Here is a 17,876-nt window from a genome sequence, read left to right on the forward strand (position 1 = left end):
TAGTTGTTGACGTCATCTTTAGCCGCCCAGTGTCGCCGTGTTACAGTCTGCCGGAGACCCGAGTAAGGACAATAACCTGGCACGGGTCTCTTTCTTTCTGTTTAACAATGGCTATATAATAACTGTCATTTACCTAAGGATATGGTAGCAATGGCAAGTAGGTGCAGAACTGTCAGCTTCATATTTCATCTAGCATTGTGTTTCTCTATCAGCAACATATTTATCTTCAGCAGCAAATAACCCAATAGTATATCTACCCAATAGCAATACATTTACCTTTAGCTGCATATATTTTCCCCTCTGCAGTGTATATAGTGTACTTCCAGGAGAATATGTACTTTTTTTAATTAATATTATAGTGTGATTTGTTAAAGTGATACTAAAGGGTATTATTATTTTCTCTCTAAAATAAAAAGATCTAATACTTACTTTGCTGACTGTCTCCTGTAGTATGTTTATATTCTCTGACCCTCTCTTGTATCATGTCTGCAGTCTCTGACCATCTCCCGTAGTATGTCTGCAGTCTCTGACCCTCTCCCGTAGTATGTCTGCAGTCTCTGACCATCTCCCGTAGTATGTCTGCAGTCTCTGACCTTCTCTTGTACTATGTCTGCAGGCTCTGACCTTCTCTAGTACTATGTCTGCTGGCTCTGACCATCTCCTGTATCATGTCTGCAGTCTCTGACCTTCTCTTGTACTATGTCTGCAGTCTCTGACCATCTCCCGTAGTATGTCTGCAGTCTCTGACCATCTCCCGTAGTATGTCTGCAGTCTCTGACCATCTCTTGGACTATGTCTGCAGTCTCTGACCATCTCCCGTAGTATGTCTGCAGTCTCTGACCTTCTCTTGGACTATGTCTGCAGGCTCTGACCATCTCCTGCAGTAGGTCTTCTTCAGTTTCTTACCCTCTCTTGTATTGTGTCTGCAGTCTCTGACCCTCTCCTGTATCATGTCTGCATTCTCGAAACCTCTCCTGTAGTATGTCTGCAGTCTTTGACCATCTCCTCCGGTATTTTGGGAGGGAGCCCCTCTTTAATTTGTTGTCTGCTGTGTTTAGACTTTGCTGTATTCAGGGAGTGTTGTCTATTTTTTTTTTTTTTTATCTGTTCTTAAATAAATTAAAAAAAAAAAAAAAAAAGAGTTCTTCTGACTGCTTGTATTTTTTTGATGCAAAACATGGGCAGTTATCGTGATGCATCGCGGAACTGAATTGTTGACATGATAATGGTAATCGAATCATGAGACCAGTGAAGTTGCGTACCTCTACCGAGGACACTAGTGCTGTATTGCAGAAGTGCTAACCACTTAGCCAGTAATCACAAGCATGTGTTTTTACACATGTGGGTCAGAAGACAGATTTTATGATACGTATATTATAGACAGAGCTGTCATTCTATAGAGTTTAAAACATTGATATGATCTATGTCACAAATAAACAATTTTTGTTCTTTTAAAAAAGGATGTAGTCTCTAGTCAGTCTATATTTACCTGTCATCCTTTTTTTTTTTTTTTGGTGTGTTCTATAACTGTATTTTATCTAGTAAAGAATTAAAACTGGTGCCGGAAAGGCAGGAAATATTTGTCGCTTGTATTGCATATCTGTGTTTGTGCTTCCTGTCAGTTGAACCACCAGCAATTACAGATGTTGCAAAGACTGCAAGCTTCATTGCAAAATATCCAGCCATCGTAAGATTAATTAATCTGGACAGAGATGTCTTATGGGAAAGGCGTGGCATGTGTATTTTTAATGGGATTTTCAGTGTAGAATGTTTGATATTTTTCAAGTGTTAATAAGAAAGCCAATTATTTTATTCATAGAAAACCCACAAGTTTTAAAACCGTACTCCTAGCAGGGATTTGCTGCTATCTGTGAACTGTTGCCCTGTAATAGTTAAAGTGCTAGAGAAGATATGAATTGATTCCTCAAAGAAAAACGCAGGTAACTGCAATGACATACTGAAAAACAATAGTTTTCTATTCTATTATTATGCTTGTACATGCATTTGATGCACATTTATATGCAGTTGATGTGTGTGTACATGCAGCTGATGCGCATTTTTCCATCCGTGTTTGTCCTTGGAGGTCACTTCTGTCTTCTTTCTTTCTTTAGACTTTTATGTGCACTGTGTGATGTGTTGTGTAGTGTGAAAGAATGCAGCTTGCTGTACTTTGTTTTTTCACTGCACTGCAATAGTGTGAACTATGCCCATAGGATAACCTGGATTTTGAACTGCCACTGCCTATGCAGTTGCAATGAGTCAAAAACTCATCCAACTGCATCTGGTGTGAGGCCTGATTCACACCTATGCAGGCTGCAGTTTGCATATTCCGGGTGCATTTTGCGTTTTTCAATACACGTTTTTGATCCATTGAAGTTTATGGAACCAAAAAACAGAAAAAAAGTCCCTGGCCCTTTCCATAAAATGCACAGATGTGAACGTGACCCATAGGCGTGAACCAGGCCTAAATGGGCTATTAAGGCACCATTCACACTAGCGCGTTTTTTGATGCATTTTGCATTTTGCAGAAATGCACGGGAATTTTTTAACATGGGTTCCTATGGAACATGTTCACATCAATGCCTTTTTGTACCTCTGCATTTTTGGAAAGGGTCAGGGACTTTTTTTCATGCAAAATGCAGCGTTTTGCATGTAATGGATTTCAATGGACAAGCATCAAAAACGCAAGTGCAGCGTTTTTGCAGCGTTTTTGCAGCGTTTTGCCGTTTTTTTTTTTTTTTTTTATTTTTTTTTAGACTGTAAAAAAAAACTGTAAAAAAAAAAAATAAATAAAAAACGCAAAACGCAAATCGCGGCAAAAACGCTGCTCAAAAACGTGGCAAGCATGAAAAAAAAACCTCCAAAAACGCTCAAAAGCAACATGCATAGGTGTGAATCGAGCCTTATGAAGTGTCTGTTTGTGCACCACAAATGAAGTTAAAACAAAAAAGGGAGCAGTGTGATGCTATAAAACACCCAACACACCGCACGGCTCTCCAGGAAGGGGGAATACCTTGTAATCCCTTGGCAGGCAGGGAGAGTCCTTGGAAGTAGCTGTAAAAAAAAAAAAAAAAAAAAAAAAATATATATATATATATATATATATATATATATATATATATATATATATATATATTTTTTTTTTTTTATTATATTCTCGTGCTTAATAAGAAAATTCCTTAGTTTGGAATGTGTGTTGCAGCTGCTTGTTTGATTTTCAAATGTTACATGGAAAGAGCAAATGATGACAGTGACTTCTTAATATTTCAGTTAAAGAGGAAGTAAACCCTGATGGGTTTTACTTCCTCTTTTGCTGCCTGCAAAGCCTGCAAATTTAAAAGCATAATGGGCTAGTATGCATCGCATACTAGCCCATTATGTGACACTTACCTGCAAACGAATCCATCGCTGTCCCCTCTTCCTTCCGGGGGCCACGGACTCCGGCTCTCTGACTGGCTGTAGCCGCGTGACGTCACTCCCACGCATGCACGCGGGAGCCGTCAGTAACGGCACGCGCTGGGGGAAGAAACGGCACGGAGGTCCGTTTCTTCACAGCGCATGCGCCAATTACATCATCGGCGAACTACAAGTGAAATATCTCATAGACAGCGCACGTTTAGGAGATATTTCCACTATCTATAGGTAAGCCTTATTCTAGGCTTACCTATGGTTAAAAGTAAGTAGGGAGGGTTTACAACCACTTTAAAAAGCAAACGCAGTTCAGAAAATGATCAGCAGGTGCAAAGCCGATGATAAGAGCTTTCCTATACACACAAAGAAAGGATCATGTTTTCAGACGTGTCAAGATTGTCGCATGACTTTTTTGGTTTGTACCGTTGGAAAACGTAAAGCTAAATTCTGGTCTTGCACTGACTTTTGCAGGCCCTTCTAAACAGCCTTGATCTGCCTGCATTGCAGAGAGAAGTACAGGGATCCAGTGATGAATCATAGGGTCTAAAATAAGGTATAGCACATATTGTAAAGATATGGTCTATTGTAGTCACCACCAGGAATCCTGTCCTGAGAATTGCCATGTAGGAACTGTGGCATTACAAGAAGTGGCTGCAATCAGTCTGCAGAAGATCAGCAGCACTGAGATATAAAAAAGGATACAAAAACAGTGATTTTCGAAATGAAAATGTCATAAAGTTAGAGTTTTTTAAAGCCCAATTTCATCCAAAACCCTTTTTTTATTTTTATAGTCCACTTTTGTGACCATGTCCCCCGCTGCGCTCTTTTTTTCTGAAAGCGGGGCTCCCCCCTCTGCCATCAGCTCTGCAGGTTTTCTAGCATGACCATGGACCAGCTTCTGTTCAACAGGACCAGCCAGTTTTCGATACGCATGTACCCGGCTTTAGACTGTTTGTACTTAAAGGAGAAGTACAGTCAAAGCTTGTTTGGCTGGACTTCTCCTATGGATCACAGGAGTGCGGCTTGTTTTGTACTCCTGTGACTCGTTTTCAGCAGAGAGCGGGCTAAAGTCCGCTCTCTGCTGACATCACAGAGTCCTTCCAGGCTCGAGCATCATCACAACCATAGAGTCGGGATCTGCCCAGATCCCTGGACCGACACCCATCTCAGGCTCTCAGTGAGCCGCTGAGAGCCTGAGCTGACCACTTCCGCCCCCTCCACAGCTCAGCACTCCAGTGACCGTGGAGGGGGGCACAGAAGAGAGCTGGCAGTAAGGGGCAGTAAGAGGCAATCCCTTCAAAGAGAGGTGAATCCTAATTTAGGCTGACCATAGATGACTTTTTTTTTTTTTTTAATCAGCCAGTGGGGAAGGTAGATGGAGGAATCCTCCCTCCCAGCTCTGTGATTGTATTCTGACAGCAGGGGACTCCTCAGGGAATGTCAGAATACACTGATCAGTCACTGCAGCCGCTGATCGATAAAAGCTTTCCAACATTTCAGTTTGACAGAAGTCGATCCTTAGATCGACTTCTGTCAAGCGGGAATGGCCATACGAGAAATTAAAATCCAGTTGGACAAATTGACAAGGACACGTATGTCAGTGATCAGGACACGTATGTCAACAATGATCTCAAACTTTACTAGCTGACAGCTTTTGCAGATCATTAACTTCAAAAGTACTGAATCAGAGGATTAGCCTAGCTGTCAGGCAACTAGCATTTTTCAAAGTTCAGTGGCCATATTGTTTTCTAGCACGGGTAAATTTAGTGAGAGTGTTCATAGGTTCTTTTCATGCATATCTGAAAGTTGCAAATGTTCAAACTTCATCCAAATAGGATATCATCATGTCAGCAGTAAAATAGATGTTTATATCAGTGGTCACCAACCTTTTTGAACCTCATGGACCACCTTAAGCCTAGTAAGATATTCAGATTATCGGACGAATGATCGTGCATGCAAGTCTCCATATCGAATGCGAATAGGTTACTAAAGTATGAAAAATCTTGTATGACAGAGAAAAAATGTGGAAGTGATGTAATGTATTTGTATTGTATTTTTGGATGAGAACTGTACTAATTAAATAAGAATCGTACGATTTTTCGTGTTTGTCCCTTCGGAAAATGTCGGACGAAAGCTGTGTATTAACGGTCAGATTATCGTACAGTTGCGGCGAAAGCGGAATTTTTCGTCTGGTTTTCTCAGTGTATATGAGGCTTTACACAGACTCATCATTGGATCGCACCTCCTCATCCAGCCATGTGCTGCAGCTCTGTGCTCCCTCCCACAGTCTGTGATTAGCACTGCCAGTGGAAGTCCCCTCCTTCTTCACCTCCCACTCTCTGCAGTACTCCCAGCGCCTCCCTCTGAGTTCACAGAAGTCAGAACTAGAGAGGAGGCATCAGGTATCAATGTGTGCTGACAGCATTGACTGTCAGCACGCATTGAGAACAACATTGGGCAGTATACATCCACCACAATGTTGATTTGTGGCAGAACCCCTGGGGACCCCCAAAATGTTCTTGTGGTCCACAGATCGCTGGTTGGCGACCACTGGTCTGATGGTTACAGCAGACTGATGGGCCATCCTACCTGTTAGGCTAAGATGCAAGGGTGAATAAAATACCTAGTCTAGTGTGCAAGTGTAAGGGAAGCATGTCGTTTTTATTGGCCAATAGCATCATGTCTTGATTCTCCTGGTTAACAGCTGTGGGGACTAGTCTTATTCCTGTCTGTTTCCAAGGATTGTGAAGAATCACAGCAGTCCATAAATCATGTGTTTTTCTGTCTCTGGATCACTGCAGGCACACAATGCTTTCATGAATAAATGGGTCAAATTTTGCAGGCTTTTGCCATAACTACATTTGTAAAGAGCTGCTGGTCATGTGTCTCACATCGCACACAATGTTTTCTGCCAGAGACTGATAAGCACTTGGTGAAGTGTAGCATCCCTATCAGAAATACTGGAGACAATACCACCCCTATGTAAAATGTATTCAAGTATAATGCAAGTGCTATGTTCTTTTTGTGCAGTACCAGTGTTTAATGCGTATCCAAAGTCAAAATCATTAATGTAATCGACTACATTTTACCAGTCCTTAGGTGTGGTGGTAGTATTAGTTTTCTTTTTTACATTTTTTTTAACTGAATTGTTATCTGGTGATCCTGCCAGTATCACATTTCTGTCCTAGAATGACAATGCTCACCAAGGCCTCATTTACACTAGCGTTGTTCTCTAAAGTGCGATCAACATTAGTATCGCTCTTCAGAGAGCACTTGATAGGTGGTAAGGACGTGTTCTATTGCCCGTCAAATGTTCTTTGAAGAGCGGTTTGAATGTGGATAGCAATTTAGAGAGCAGCAGAAGTGTAAATAAGACCCTAGTGAGCATTGTCATCCTAGGACATAAGTGTTACTGGCAGGATCACCAGATTAATATATAGTAAAAAAAAAAGCTAATACTGCCACCACATTTTAGGACTGCTCTCTCCTGATTTGCACTACAAACACCTGCTTTCCCAGTTTCCATGACATAGAGTGGTGTTGCTATGTAGCCCCCAGAAGCTTGGAAAGCTGATAACACTGAGTTTTCAGTTCAGTACACAGAAATTTACACAAGATGTCAATTTTCTGTATTTGCAGAAAATGTACATAGCCTGAAAAAAGAAAACGGACGCAGCCACCACAACCGAGGACTGGTAAGCCGCATTTTTATTACTATTTTGTTTTGTTTTTATGTTTAGATACTCTGTGTTGGACTGGTGTTTTTTTATTTTTTTTATTTTTTTAATGTATACAGTGAAGAAATGTTATTTTCTGTTGGTTTTGTATTTCACTTTTTGATCATTTTAGGGAGATTTCCCCTTTCTGGCCTAGCGATTTAAAAGTAAACCTTTTGTGGGAAAAATATGGGGCCTCTCATTGCTGATACACTTCTCAAAATGCAACCCTCTGGCTTTAATATTTTCTCAGTATAAGTCACTGATCTAGTACAAATATTTAAGATAATATCGTAACAGACTACCAACTGCATAAAGCAAGATTATCCAAATGTATTCAACCCCTCACCTCATCCCAAATAATAATAGAAAATCGAGAAAGGTTAGCCCAGGGATTTTATGGGTGGGGGGGGGGGGGGGGGAAGTAAACATTTTTGGAATATTATTATTTTGTATAATTTTTGAATAAAGTATTTTTTTTTACTAATATCACTTATCATTCACTCCATACTAATCAAACATCTTCCAAAAATATGTTTATTCCCCCCCACCCATAAAATCCCTGGGGTAACCTTTCTCAATTTTCTAGTACAAATATTTAGGTCACAAAAACTCAATGAAAAGTAAGAATTTCTTATTCAGGAGCTTCCTCATAGTGATCCGTTTGAGCCAGGTAACTAGAATTTTCAGAAGGAGGGGCCGTTAATGACTGTCTCTGTTTTAGTACATATTTTCTTTCCTCATTATTGGGACAAAAAAAATAAAAGTAAACATTTTTATATTTTTGATCCTAATAGTTATGAAATATATTAAATTTACTATTATGCAGCGTCTATCTAGCCAGATGATGGCGCGCTAGTCTCCATTTCACATTATTAGCATGATGGCTTTAAATTGTGCCTAAAGAAATGCATTGTTTACAGACTTTTTTTTGTTTTGTTTATTGAGGTTTGTTCATGAAACAATAAAAAAAGCAGTAAACCAAGTACAAAAAAAAAATAGTAAAAGAAGAAAAAGAAAGGGGAAGTAGAGCACTGATCATGCAGGACCACTCAACCTCCATAGAAAACTCCCCATCCCCCGCCTCTCTCTGTGATAGTAGTCTGTCCCACCCACCTCCTAAACAGAGATAAGAGTGGACCATACAGTGCAAAAATGTTCAGGACAGTAATATAAAAACCAATTTGGACCCCACATAGGGTAGCCACCAACCAAGATAGCTGTTATGGTCATATTATCGCAGCCGATGTACAAAAACAGGAAGCAGATAGCCTGCAGGCCAATTACGCGCTTAAAGGACAACCAACTCCACCCATACTGTACCCAACCCCAGCAGACACCCATGTAGGACTAACCATTCTTCTCAATTGAGGAGGTCCATCAGCCCCAGACTTTCTCAAACTTTGGGCAGCCTCAGTTCAGCTATGTGGTCTTGGGAGTGTAGCATTCACTAGTCCCTTCCAGGCTTGTAATGAAAGAGACAAAGGTTTCTTCCAAGTTTCTTCCAATGTGGAATTATTGCCTTACAGGTATAGTAAAAAAAAAAATGCTCAGCTTGGTTCTTTGGGCTACCATATTCACTAAGCCGTCTATCAAGCCCCTTTACAGACTTGAAGTAATCTTATTGGGTAAATAAAAATGATTACAAAACTCTCTCTGCAAAAGAGGATACTTCTTCGACCACCAATCTGTTCCACTGAGGGCAAATCTTCCTTTGAAGTAGGATGAGAAACTGACACTTCCTGGCGTGTTGATCTCTTGGTCCCCTTCTGTGCTCAGTGGTTCCTCCCGCTGAACTCCACATCGCTACTGTACTGAACACACTGAATCATTTATAATGCCCTTGTTTCAGCTGCTCAGAGAGGTCCAAGACTAATGCTTTCAACTGATTGTTATGGGTGCACAATAAAGCTTTTTGATCTTGGAATGACCATATCCAGGACATTCAATGACACACATGATGCTATCTTCCTTAATTAGTAACAAACAACATTAGGGACTGGTTCACAGCATGATTTCAGCATTCTGAGTGCAATTTTGCATGTGCATTTAGGTGTTTTTTATTGCATTTTTGAAGCGCCTTTTTTTTCTCTTTTCTTATTTTAAATCTTGAAAAATCTTTCAACTGTGTTTTTTTTTTTTTTAATTTTTGTATTTTTACATGCATTTAGATGCACTGTGACACATTCAAAGCTAAAAAAAAAAAAACTGCAGCAGGTTGTACTTTTTGTTGAAAGCACTGGAACTGCCTGCACTGGTGTGAACTAGAGCCTTTGGAACACAAGGCAATTATTGGACATACGTTCTGGGTATGGTTTAAAAATACACTGGAAAGCATCTAAATGACTTAAAAAAACAAATGATGACAACTTGGGGCCAGCTGCCCCCCTCGCCCTCTTGTATATCCAGCACTAAGTGCCTGAGATCAGCTGGGGATCTCCTCCACTGGCTGCAGCCTGGGCCTCCTATGACCGTTCATCCATTATGTCGCAATGAGGAAAAAGGCAGACAGGCAATAAAAAGAAATGTTTACTAGCTTCTGTCCAAAGAAAATAGTGGATTATACATGAATTGTTAGTGAAAGCTTCCATGGAAAAGTTTTGTACTTTGGCAAAACATCAATTGTGGCAATACAAAAAAACAAGCAAGTGTCTGTAAGATAAAAAGTCTGTAATGCCACCCCATATAGGGAAAATGGCTAAAGCGAACCCGTATTAAAGGAAACATGTCGGCAGCTACTGCTGACCACCTGAAAAGTCTAGTTACCTGGCTATAATGCTGATATGATAGCTTCAAAGGTTTTAGGGCTCATTCATACTAGCCACTGCCTTGCAACGCAGCAGCTGCTGTGCATTGCAATCCAGCCAGACCAGCACAGTGTTGATGCATTGTTCACCCTTTTTTTTTTTTCTAACTAACTTTATTGAAATGTCACACATGTGATAGAGTTCTATCAGCTGGCCTGCAGTGACCCACGCTGCATTGGATAAATGTACTGCACACAGTACTTTTTTTCAGCGCACATTGCCTGCACTCTACCGCAACGCAGTGGTGTGAATCGGCTACAATGAAGACCGGACATTTTGCTTTGTCTTGCAGTGGGACTGTGCTGCCAACGCAGTCCCACAGAGATTCCAGAGCTCTCCAAGGTAAGCTGGGTTTCACAAGCACCCCGCCCAAAGTGACTCCTGTCACACACTGCAGCTGGTGTTAACGGACCCTTATGGCCCGTACACACGATCCGAATATCGTACGACTGATCGTACGACCGTTTTCGCTTAATAGTCGAAGGTAGAAATGGAATAGCTAAATAAAGTCACGAAAATTCTCGTACGACAGAAAAAAAAAATCGAAAGTGATGTCATGTGTTGTAATGTATTTGTATTGAATTTTCGGACGACAACTATACTGACTAACCGAAAATCGTATGATCTGGAATCGTACGAGGACAATTTTCGTGCATGCCCGATCGGATGAACGGTCATGACCGGCTGTCAAAAGTAGTGTACACACGATCCGAAAATCGGACGATCCTTCCTCGGACGATCGTTTTTGTACGATATGCGGATCGTGTGTACGGGCCATTAGTCACTAATCAGGAACAAGTATGCTAATCAAGAGTTCTGATTTCACCAGTGGCGGCCGGTAATGCGCAGGGCACAGGGGCGCCGCCCCCCTATCCATGCATCCGGCCCCCCCAATCTACATGCGGGGCACCAGACGCATGGATTCCAATGCTTTTAATTTTTTTGAAGCACGTGATTAGAGCCAGATATAATAAATATCCCTAAAAAATTACATTTTTTTCCTCAGTTTAGGCCGATATGTATTCTTCTACATATTTTTGGTAAAAAAAAATCGCAATGAGCGTATATTGATTGGTTTGCGCAAAAAGTTATAGTGTCTACAAAATAGGGGATCGATTTATAGCATTTTTATTTTTATTTTTTTATTAGTAATGGCGGCATTCTGCGATTTTTATTGTGACTGCGACATTGTGGTGGACAGATCGGACACTTTTGACACTATTTTGGGATCAGTGACATTTATACAGCGATCAGTGCTATAAAAATGCACTGATTACTGTGTAAATGACACTGGCAGGAAAGGGATTAAACACTAGGGGGCGATCAAGGGGTTAAGTGTGTCCTAGGGAGTGATTCTAACTGTTTGGGGGGGGTGGGTTCACTACAAAATGACAGAGATCACTGCTCCCGATGACAGGGAGCAGTAGATCCCTGTCATGTTGCTAGGCAGAACAGGGAAATGCCCGTTCTGCCGCTCCGTGTCACGATTGCGGGCCCTCGGCGGACCCGCGGGCACACTCGCGGAGTACGCGGCGGGTGCGTGTGTGCCCACTAAGCCGTGTCTTAAAGGAGACGTACAGGTACATCCATTTGCCCAGCCATGCCATTATGCCGATGTACATTGTACGCTGGTCGGCAAGCGGTTAATGAATTTTTAATATTCAAAGCAAATTCTCCCATCCATCCATGTCTCCAGGCTTTATTTTGTTGAGAAATCACTTTGAAAAACACCTTCTAGCATTTTTGGACGATTGTGAGTAAGGGCAGATGATTCATGTAGCATATACTTCCTGAAATCCATCTGCCCTTAGCTCAAGCATGCAGGCGGGAGGGTGTGCTTAGCTGAGAGAACCCCCTACTCCTCTCCTGAAGACTCCTGGGATGTGTGACATCATTTGCCTGGGTATGGAAACCAAGAAGTAGCTAAAGAAATTTGAAAACAAAGTTTAAAACAAGTAACTATGATCTACTTTCCTATCTATTTACTAATGCTAGTAGCAGCATTAGGATTAAAAATAGTCAATGTTGACTGAGCAAGTGAAGTTCCGCTTTAAAGAGCAAAAAAACGAATCACAAGGGAGTTGTATCATTAGTTACGCTGTGCTGGACATTGTGAGCACACACATTGTTATTGTACCTCTGCTTTGGGTGTATATTGGGTGAATTCTCTGTCTAGTTTTGTTAATATTATAATGGGATTCTTTATTGCTGACCTTTGACTCCAGGACATTTACCTTAAATGTTAGGTAATCAACCTTCTTGTTCTGTATATAATTAGAAACACTTTGATCTTTTTCTTTATGAAAGGTGGTGTAGCTAAATAATGTGACTAGCTTCAGTGTAATGTACTCTTGTCCCAAAACAGATTATTATTTTTTAATGACTGTTTTTATGCTGTTGATCTACCTGAATAGAGCATTTATATATAAACATGAGCAATTTCCCAGTATAATCATATTTTAGAATGTATTCGTTTAAGGCTGCTTTTATCAGCAGCGAATTACCAGGCACCTTTTTTTTTTTTAAAACTAATGCTGCTTTCACACTGCGGCGTTGGGGGTAAAGCGCCGATATTTTTAGTCGTCTTAGCGGCGCTGTTCGGCCCCTAGTGGGGCCCTTTTCACCCCCACTAGCGGGCGAAAAAGTGTTAAGACCGCTGGCAAAGTGCGGCGCTTTGCCAGTGGTTCGGCAGAGCTGCCCATTGATTTCAATGGGTAGGGGCGCTTTAGGAGTGGTGTATACACCGCCCCTACAGCGCTGCAAAGATGGTGCTTGCAGGACTTTTTTTAACGTCCTGCAAGCGCAACGATCCAGTGTGAAAAGCCAGAGTGACAGGATAGGCTCTTTACAGGCGCTGTGCAGGCACTATTTTTAGTGCTATAGCGCTTATAAAGCGCCTCAGTGTGAAAGCAACCTTACATTAACTATGTCTAAATCCTTTAGGCTTGGTTCACACTGCCGCTACCTGAAAGTCACGCAGCTTATGGTGCGACTTTGCCATGTGACTTCCTGGCGATATGCTGGCGACTTGAGTACTACTTTGATGCGACTTTCGGGAATGCCTGGGTAATTTTCCTGTAATGTCGGATCCAAATTGCTTCAATACAGATGAGGATCCGACTTAGAGATGACTTCCGTTAAAGTCTATGGGCACAAATCTGATAGAAGTTGCCTTGAATTAGTACAGGAACCTTTTTTTAAAGTCAGAGCGACTTCAGTAGTGCTAATTAAGACAGCTCTCATTGACGAACATGGGATTTCACATGTCACATGCTTTGGGGTCTCACAAGTGGGACCCCAAGTTGCGGCAGTGTGAACCGAGCCTTAGTGAACCTTAATGAGTAACAACTTTGGTTTTCGATATTAGACTAGAATGAAAAAAAAATGGATGATCATCTGTCCGATATTCTCATCGTGTGTACTAGACATTAGTCTCACAAAAAAATGAAAAGATGTACTAACACGCTACACCCTCCCTGTTGTACTCGGTCCCCCCCCATCCCTGTTGTACTTTCCTCCATAGGTGATTAGCTGCCACTCCTCATGCACCCAGTGCATTTGAAATACACAACTTCTCATTCTTTCCTTGGGGCTTCCAGGATGGGTCAGATCGATTCAGATTGGTCACATAACAGCATCAATCTGATCCGTCCCGAGAGCCCTAAGGAAAGAAGGGGAAAAAAAGCAGGGCTTTCCAGTCCCTGGACCACTGCACCAGCTGCATGGGCAGTGGCAGCTTACGACCCCTGGAGGTAAGTGCAGCAGGGGGTGGGGAAGGGGGGTTGGGTGTTCACCTTTTTTTTTTTTTTTGTGAAAAGTTGAACTTCTATTTTAAATTGAATCTGTGGAGCTGTGGAGCCCCTAGGACAGAAGGCCTTGACTTCTGTCCTAGGATTTAAAGTAACAATGAATGCATAATCTGGACGTTGCATAGTCTATTCGGATTGTTTTTTTTTTTTTTTTTTTTTGTAAATGTAATTATAGTTGTTTGATGGGCATGTATGTATTAGTATTGTTATAAATTGTAAAAAAAAAAAAAAAAATCTAATTAAAAAAAAAAGGATCTGATTTTAAAAAAACAAAACAAAAACATTGTTTTCATTGGGAAAGGCATTGTCTGGTTGTCTGTTTTTGAGGTAAATATGTGTTAAAGTAACAATAAAACCTTTGGGTTTTTTTTTTCCTTTAAAATAACAAACATGTTATACTTACCTGCTCTGTGCAATGGTATTTCACATAGCTGCCCTGATTCTCCTCTTCTGGGGCTCCCCGTCCATGCCCCTGGCTCCTCCTCTTTGGCGAGTGCCAGTGTTTTTATCAGAATATGTAATGTCACTGCCATCTTGGTACACCCCTCTCTTGGCCGCAGTAAGCCTGCAATCAGAAGGCGGCAGCGGACATATTTTTACACCCACCGAAGTCTTGCATTTTACACTTCTTTTTACCAGTAAACTGAGCTTATAGAGTGTAATACAGTATTTTGAAATCTGTCAGACTCTTTGATGTTGAATTTTAAAAGCAGAGGTGTTCTGTCAGATTAGCAAACCGGTGAGATCAGCAGGCTTGCCGTTGCTTTTAAAATTCAGCATCAAAACATTGTCACTGATTCCACAATACTGTATTACACTATATACGCTCAGTTTACTGGCAAAAATAAGTGTGAAATGCAAGACTTCGGTGGGTGTAAAAAGATGTCTGCCTCCTGACTGCAGGCTTATTGCGGCTGAGTGTGGGGTGTACCAAGATGGCGGTGACAGAACCTCACTTCTGTTACATATTCTGGTGGATAGTGGTATTCTGATAGAACACCCCCATAGGAATCTGCTTCCCATGGAGGCACTTGTGCAGGCTCGATGATTATGTGTACCTATTTAGCAGCACACCTGAATACATGGGTACAATTTCCCCACTAGTCCAAACTAGAAAATGGAAAGCACCTATTGCTCCAGCATACAAGAGTATTTGTATCTGTACATGTTATTACTGGATCTCATTCACACGGACACAGAGGGCCGTACACTGTAAAATATGAGTGTATTTATTTGCCTGGGAGTCCCAGGTGTGTTCATTCAGCCACCCGTACAAATCAATGACGGGCTGCACCTCTACACCAATCAGAAAACACCTGTACTCTTGGATACAGAAATATGCACTTCTATTGACAATGTATTGCCCTTTTTTTCCAGCTGTAAAAATGAACCTTTACACACTACTACATCTTGGAAATAACTAGTATAAATAGCTGTAAAACCAGCAGATGCCAATTTTAACGGTGACCAAAATTTGACTTTTATTGTGCTTTTATTGCATAATTGTGGTTCAATAAGACATAGAATATAGGTGTAAAGTGTTATACTGTTTTTTGTCACAGCCTAGTATAAGAGCACCATTTTATTTTTAAAGGGAAACTCCAAGCAAACTGCTGTAAATACAGTTTTACAAAACTGAAAGGATTTGTAATTCTGTTCATCCAGGCTTGCAATTTACACAGCACTGCACAGCCAGATAATGGCACACTAGTTTTCCAATAAAGTTTTATTTGTCACTGCTCTGCTTCCAGCCCACTCACTGGACAAATAATTTACGTGACAACCTCTGTCCTAGAAATCCAAGAAGTTGTACACAGGCACCCAAGCCCATGCATTTCAAATTCCAGCTAATTCCCCCAACCTGGAAAGTGCAGGAGCTGTATACAACTGCCCATAGACATGAATGGCTGTACTTGGGTATACACTGGTGCTCATGTAAACACTTGTGTAGCATACAGGTTTAAGTGAAATGACCGTATAGCATATACTCATACATAGCTCCCAACTGTCCCTGATTTTGAGGGACTGTCCCTAATTTGGAGCAATATCCCTCTTTCCTCCTCATTTGTCCCTCATTCTGGTCTGATCCATATAGATGTATATAAAATGCACTTTTTATCTATCAAAAAGTGTTTTCCAGTGCTAAACCTTTCATCTGATTTCTAAATTGCTGCATTTGTAAATTCCAAAAGCCAATATAAAGGAATAGTAGTGGTTAAAAAAAAAAAAAAACACATGGGTTTAACCAATCTTGTGTTTTTTTTGTTTTTTTTGTACAATTCTCTTTTAAGGGGGCGTGGCAAGGGGTGTGTCTTATGCCTGCTATTGCTGATAGGTGTCCCTCATTCCCATCTCAAAAAGTTGGGAGGTATGACTCATATGCTATATAAGCAATTACCTGCATACAGACATTCATGTCTATGGGGTGCTGTACGCAGCACTTGTTCGTTCCAGGCGCCGAAAATATGCCAGAATTTAGAATGCACGGGCTCAGGTGCCGGTTAGAAAGAGGCCTACAACTTCCTAGAGTCCTTCCTGCTAATCATACAGAAGGTAGCATGCAGGTTAATTGTCCAGTGAGTGGGCTGTAGGCTGAGCAGTGACAAAAAACTTTATTGGAAAAGCAATGTCCCCTTCTCTGGCTGCATAGGACAGCTGAGTTGTGCAGATCTCAAGCCTGGCTGGACAGAATTACAAATCCTTTCACAAGTAAAACTGTAGTTAATAATTGTATTTACAGCAGTTTGGTTGGAGTTTCTCTTTAAAAGTAAAACGATCCTCTTATACTATACTATGGGAGTTTACGATACATGGGCTCAGGCACCCGCTTGCAAGAGGCCACAAATTGGACCAGGAAATAACAGTGATATTCCTGGCTGTGCAGTGTGGCAGATGTGTGATTCACAAGACTGGCCAAACAAAATTCCAAATCCATTGACATTTTTGGATTTCAGCTCTCTACTGTTTGCAAGGAGTTAATAAGAAACATTTGAATCATGTGAATTTATTAACTTTACATCATGAGGATCTTCCTAGCTTCCCATATTTCTGAATTGCAGTGTTATTTAGTGTATCTTGTGAAAGAAACAGGGAAATAATTAGAGAACATAAGAACAGGGAGCTAGGCAACCTTTGTGTATTCAAATCCTAAACACAAGATAAAATACACTTATTAGCATAAAGGAATGAAGCAGCTTGTCACAAGCCAATGTAAAAGATCCTCCAGCCCTTCGTGGGCAGCAGAGAGGCTGTGTGGAAAGGGAAGCCCTTTGTGGATCCTTGCAGGAAAGCAGAACCTCAGACCCGCGAGGTGCTGGAAAGATGGCGCCTTCCGGCTTGGAAACGGCTCACACTTCCAGGTTGTGGGGAAGCAGGAACTTTGCTGTGGCTACTCAATTCTGGGGTTTCATCTCCTTTTTTAATAACTTCAATACCGGGCACTTTCACCCCCTTTCTGCCCAGGCCAACTTTTCAGCTTTCAGCGCTGTAACATTTTGAATGACAATTGCACAGTCATGCAACACTGTACCCAAATGAAATTTTGATAATTTTTTTCACACAAACAGAGCTTTCTTTTGGTGGTATTTGATCACCTCCTGCGGTTTTTATTTTTTGAGCTATAAACAAAAAAAAGTGACAATTTTGAAAAAAACACAATATTTTTTATATTTTGCTATAAAAAATATCCCAATTAAAAAAAAAATAAATAACATTTTTCCCCTTAGTTTAGGCCAATATGTATTCTTCTACATATTATTGGTAAAAAATCGCAATAAGCGTATATTGAAAATATATAATATAATATATTAAAAGTTATAGCGCCTACAAAATAGGTTATTGATTTATGGTATTTTTACTATTATTTTTTTTTTTTTACTAGTAATGGCGGTGATATGCGATTTTAATCAGGACTGCAACATTGCGGCGGACAGCTCAGACACTTTTGACACTATTTTGGGACCACTGACATTTATACAGCGATCAGAGCTATAAATAGCCATTGCTTACTGTAAAAATGTCACTGGCAGGGAAGGAGTTAACACTAGGGGGCGATCAAGGGGTTAAATGTGTTACCTAGGGAGTTGATTCTAACTGTGGGGGGATGGGACTGACTGGGGGAGGAGACATTTGCT

At 40.9% G+C, this 17,876-nt stretch overlaps 1 protein-coding gene across 3 annotated transcripts in view; it reads left to right on the forward strand.

The window, feature by feature from the left end:
• ELF1 (E74 like ETS transcription factor 1) overlaps positions 1-17,876 on the forward strand; it is a 222,084-nt gene that overhangs the window by 117,673 nt on the left and 86,535 nt on the right. For all 3 annotated transcript variants that reach the window (XM_073614221.1, XM_073614222.1, XM_073614220.1), the window contains one exon: positions 7,051-7,106. The gene's annotated coding sequence lies outside the window, so the exon portion shown is untranslated. The remainder of the gene's footprint in view (positions 1-7,050; positions 7,107-17,876) is intronic.

The sequence above is a fragment of the Aquarana catesbeiana genome, linkage group LG02, assembly GCF_042186555.1.
Source record: "Aquarana catesbeiana isolate 2022-GZ linkage group LG02, ASM4218655v1, whole genome shotgun sequence".
Classification (NCBI taxonomy): domain Eukaryota; kingdom Metazoa; phylum Chordata; class Amphibia; order Anura; family Ranidae; genus Aquarana; species Aquarana catesbeiana.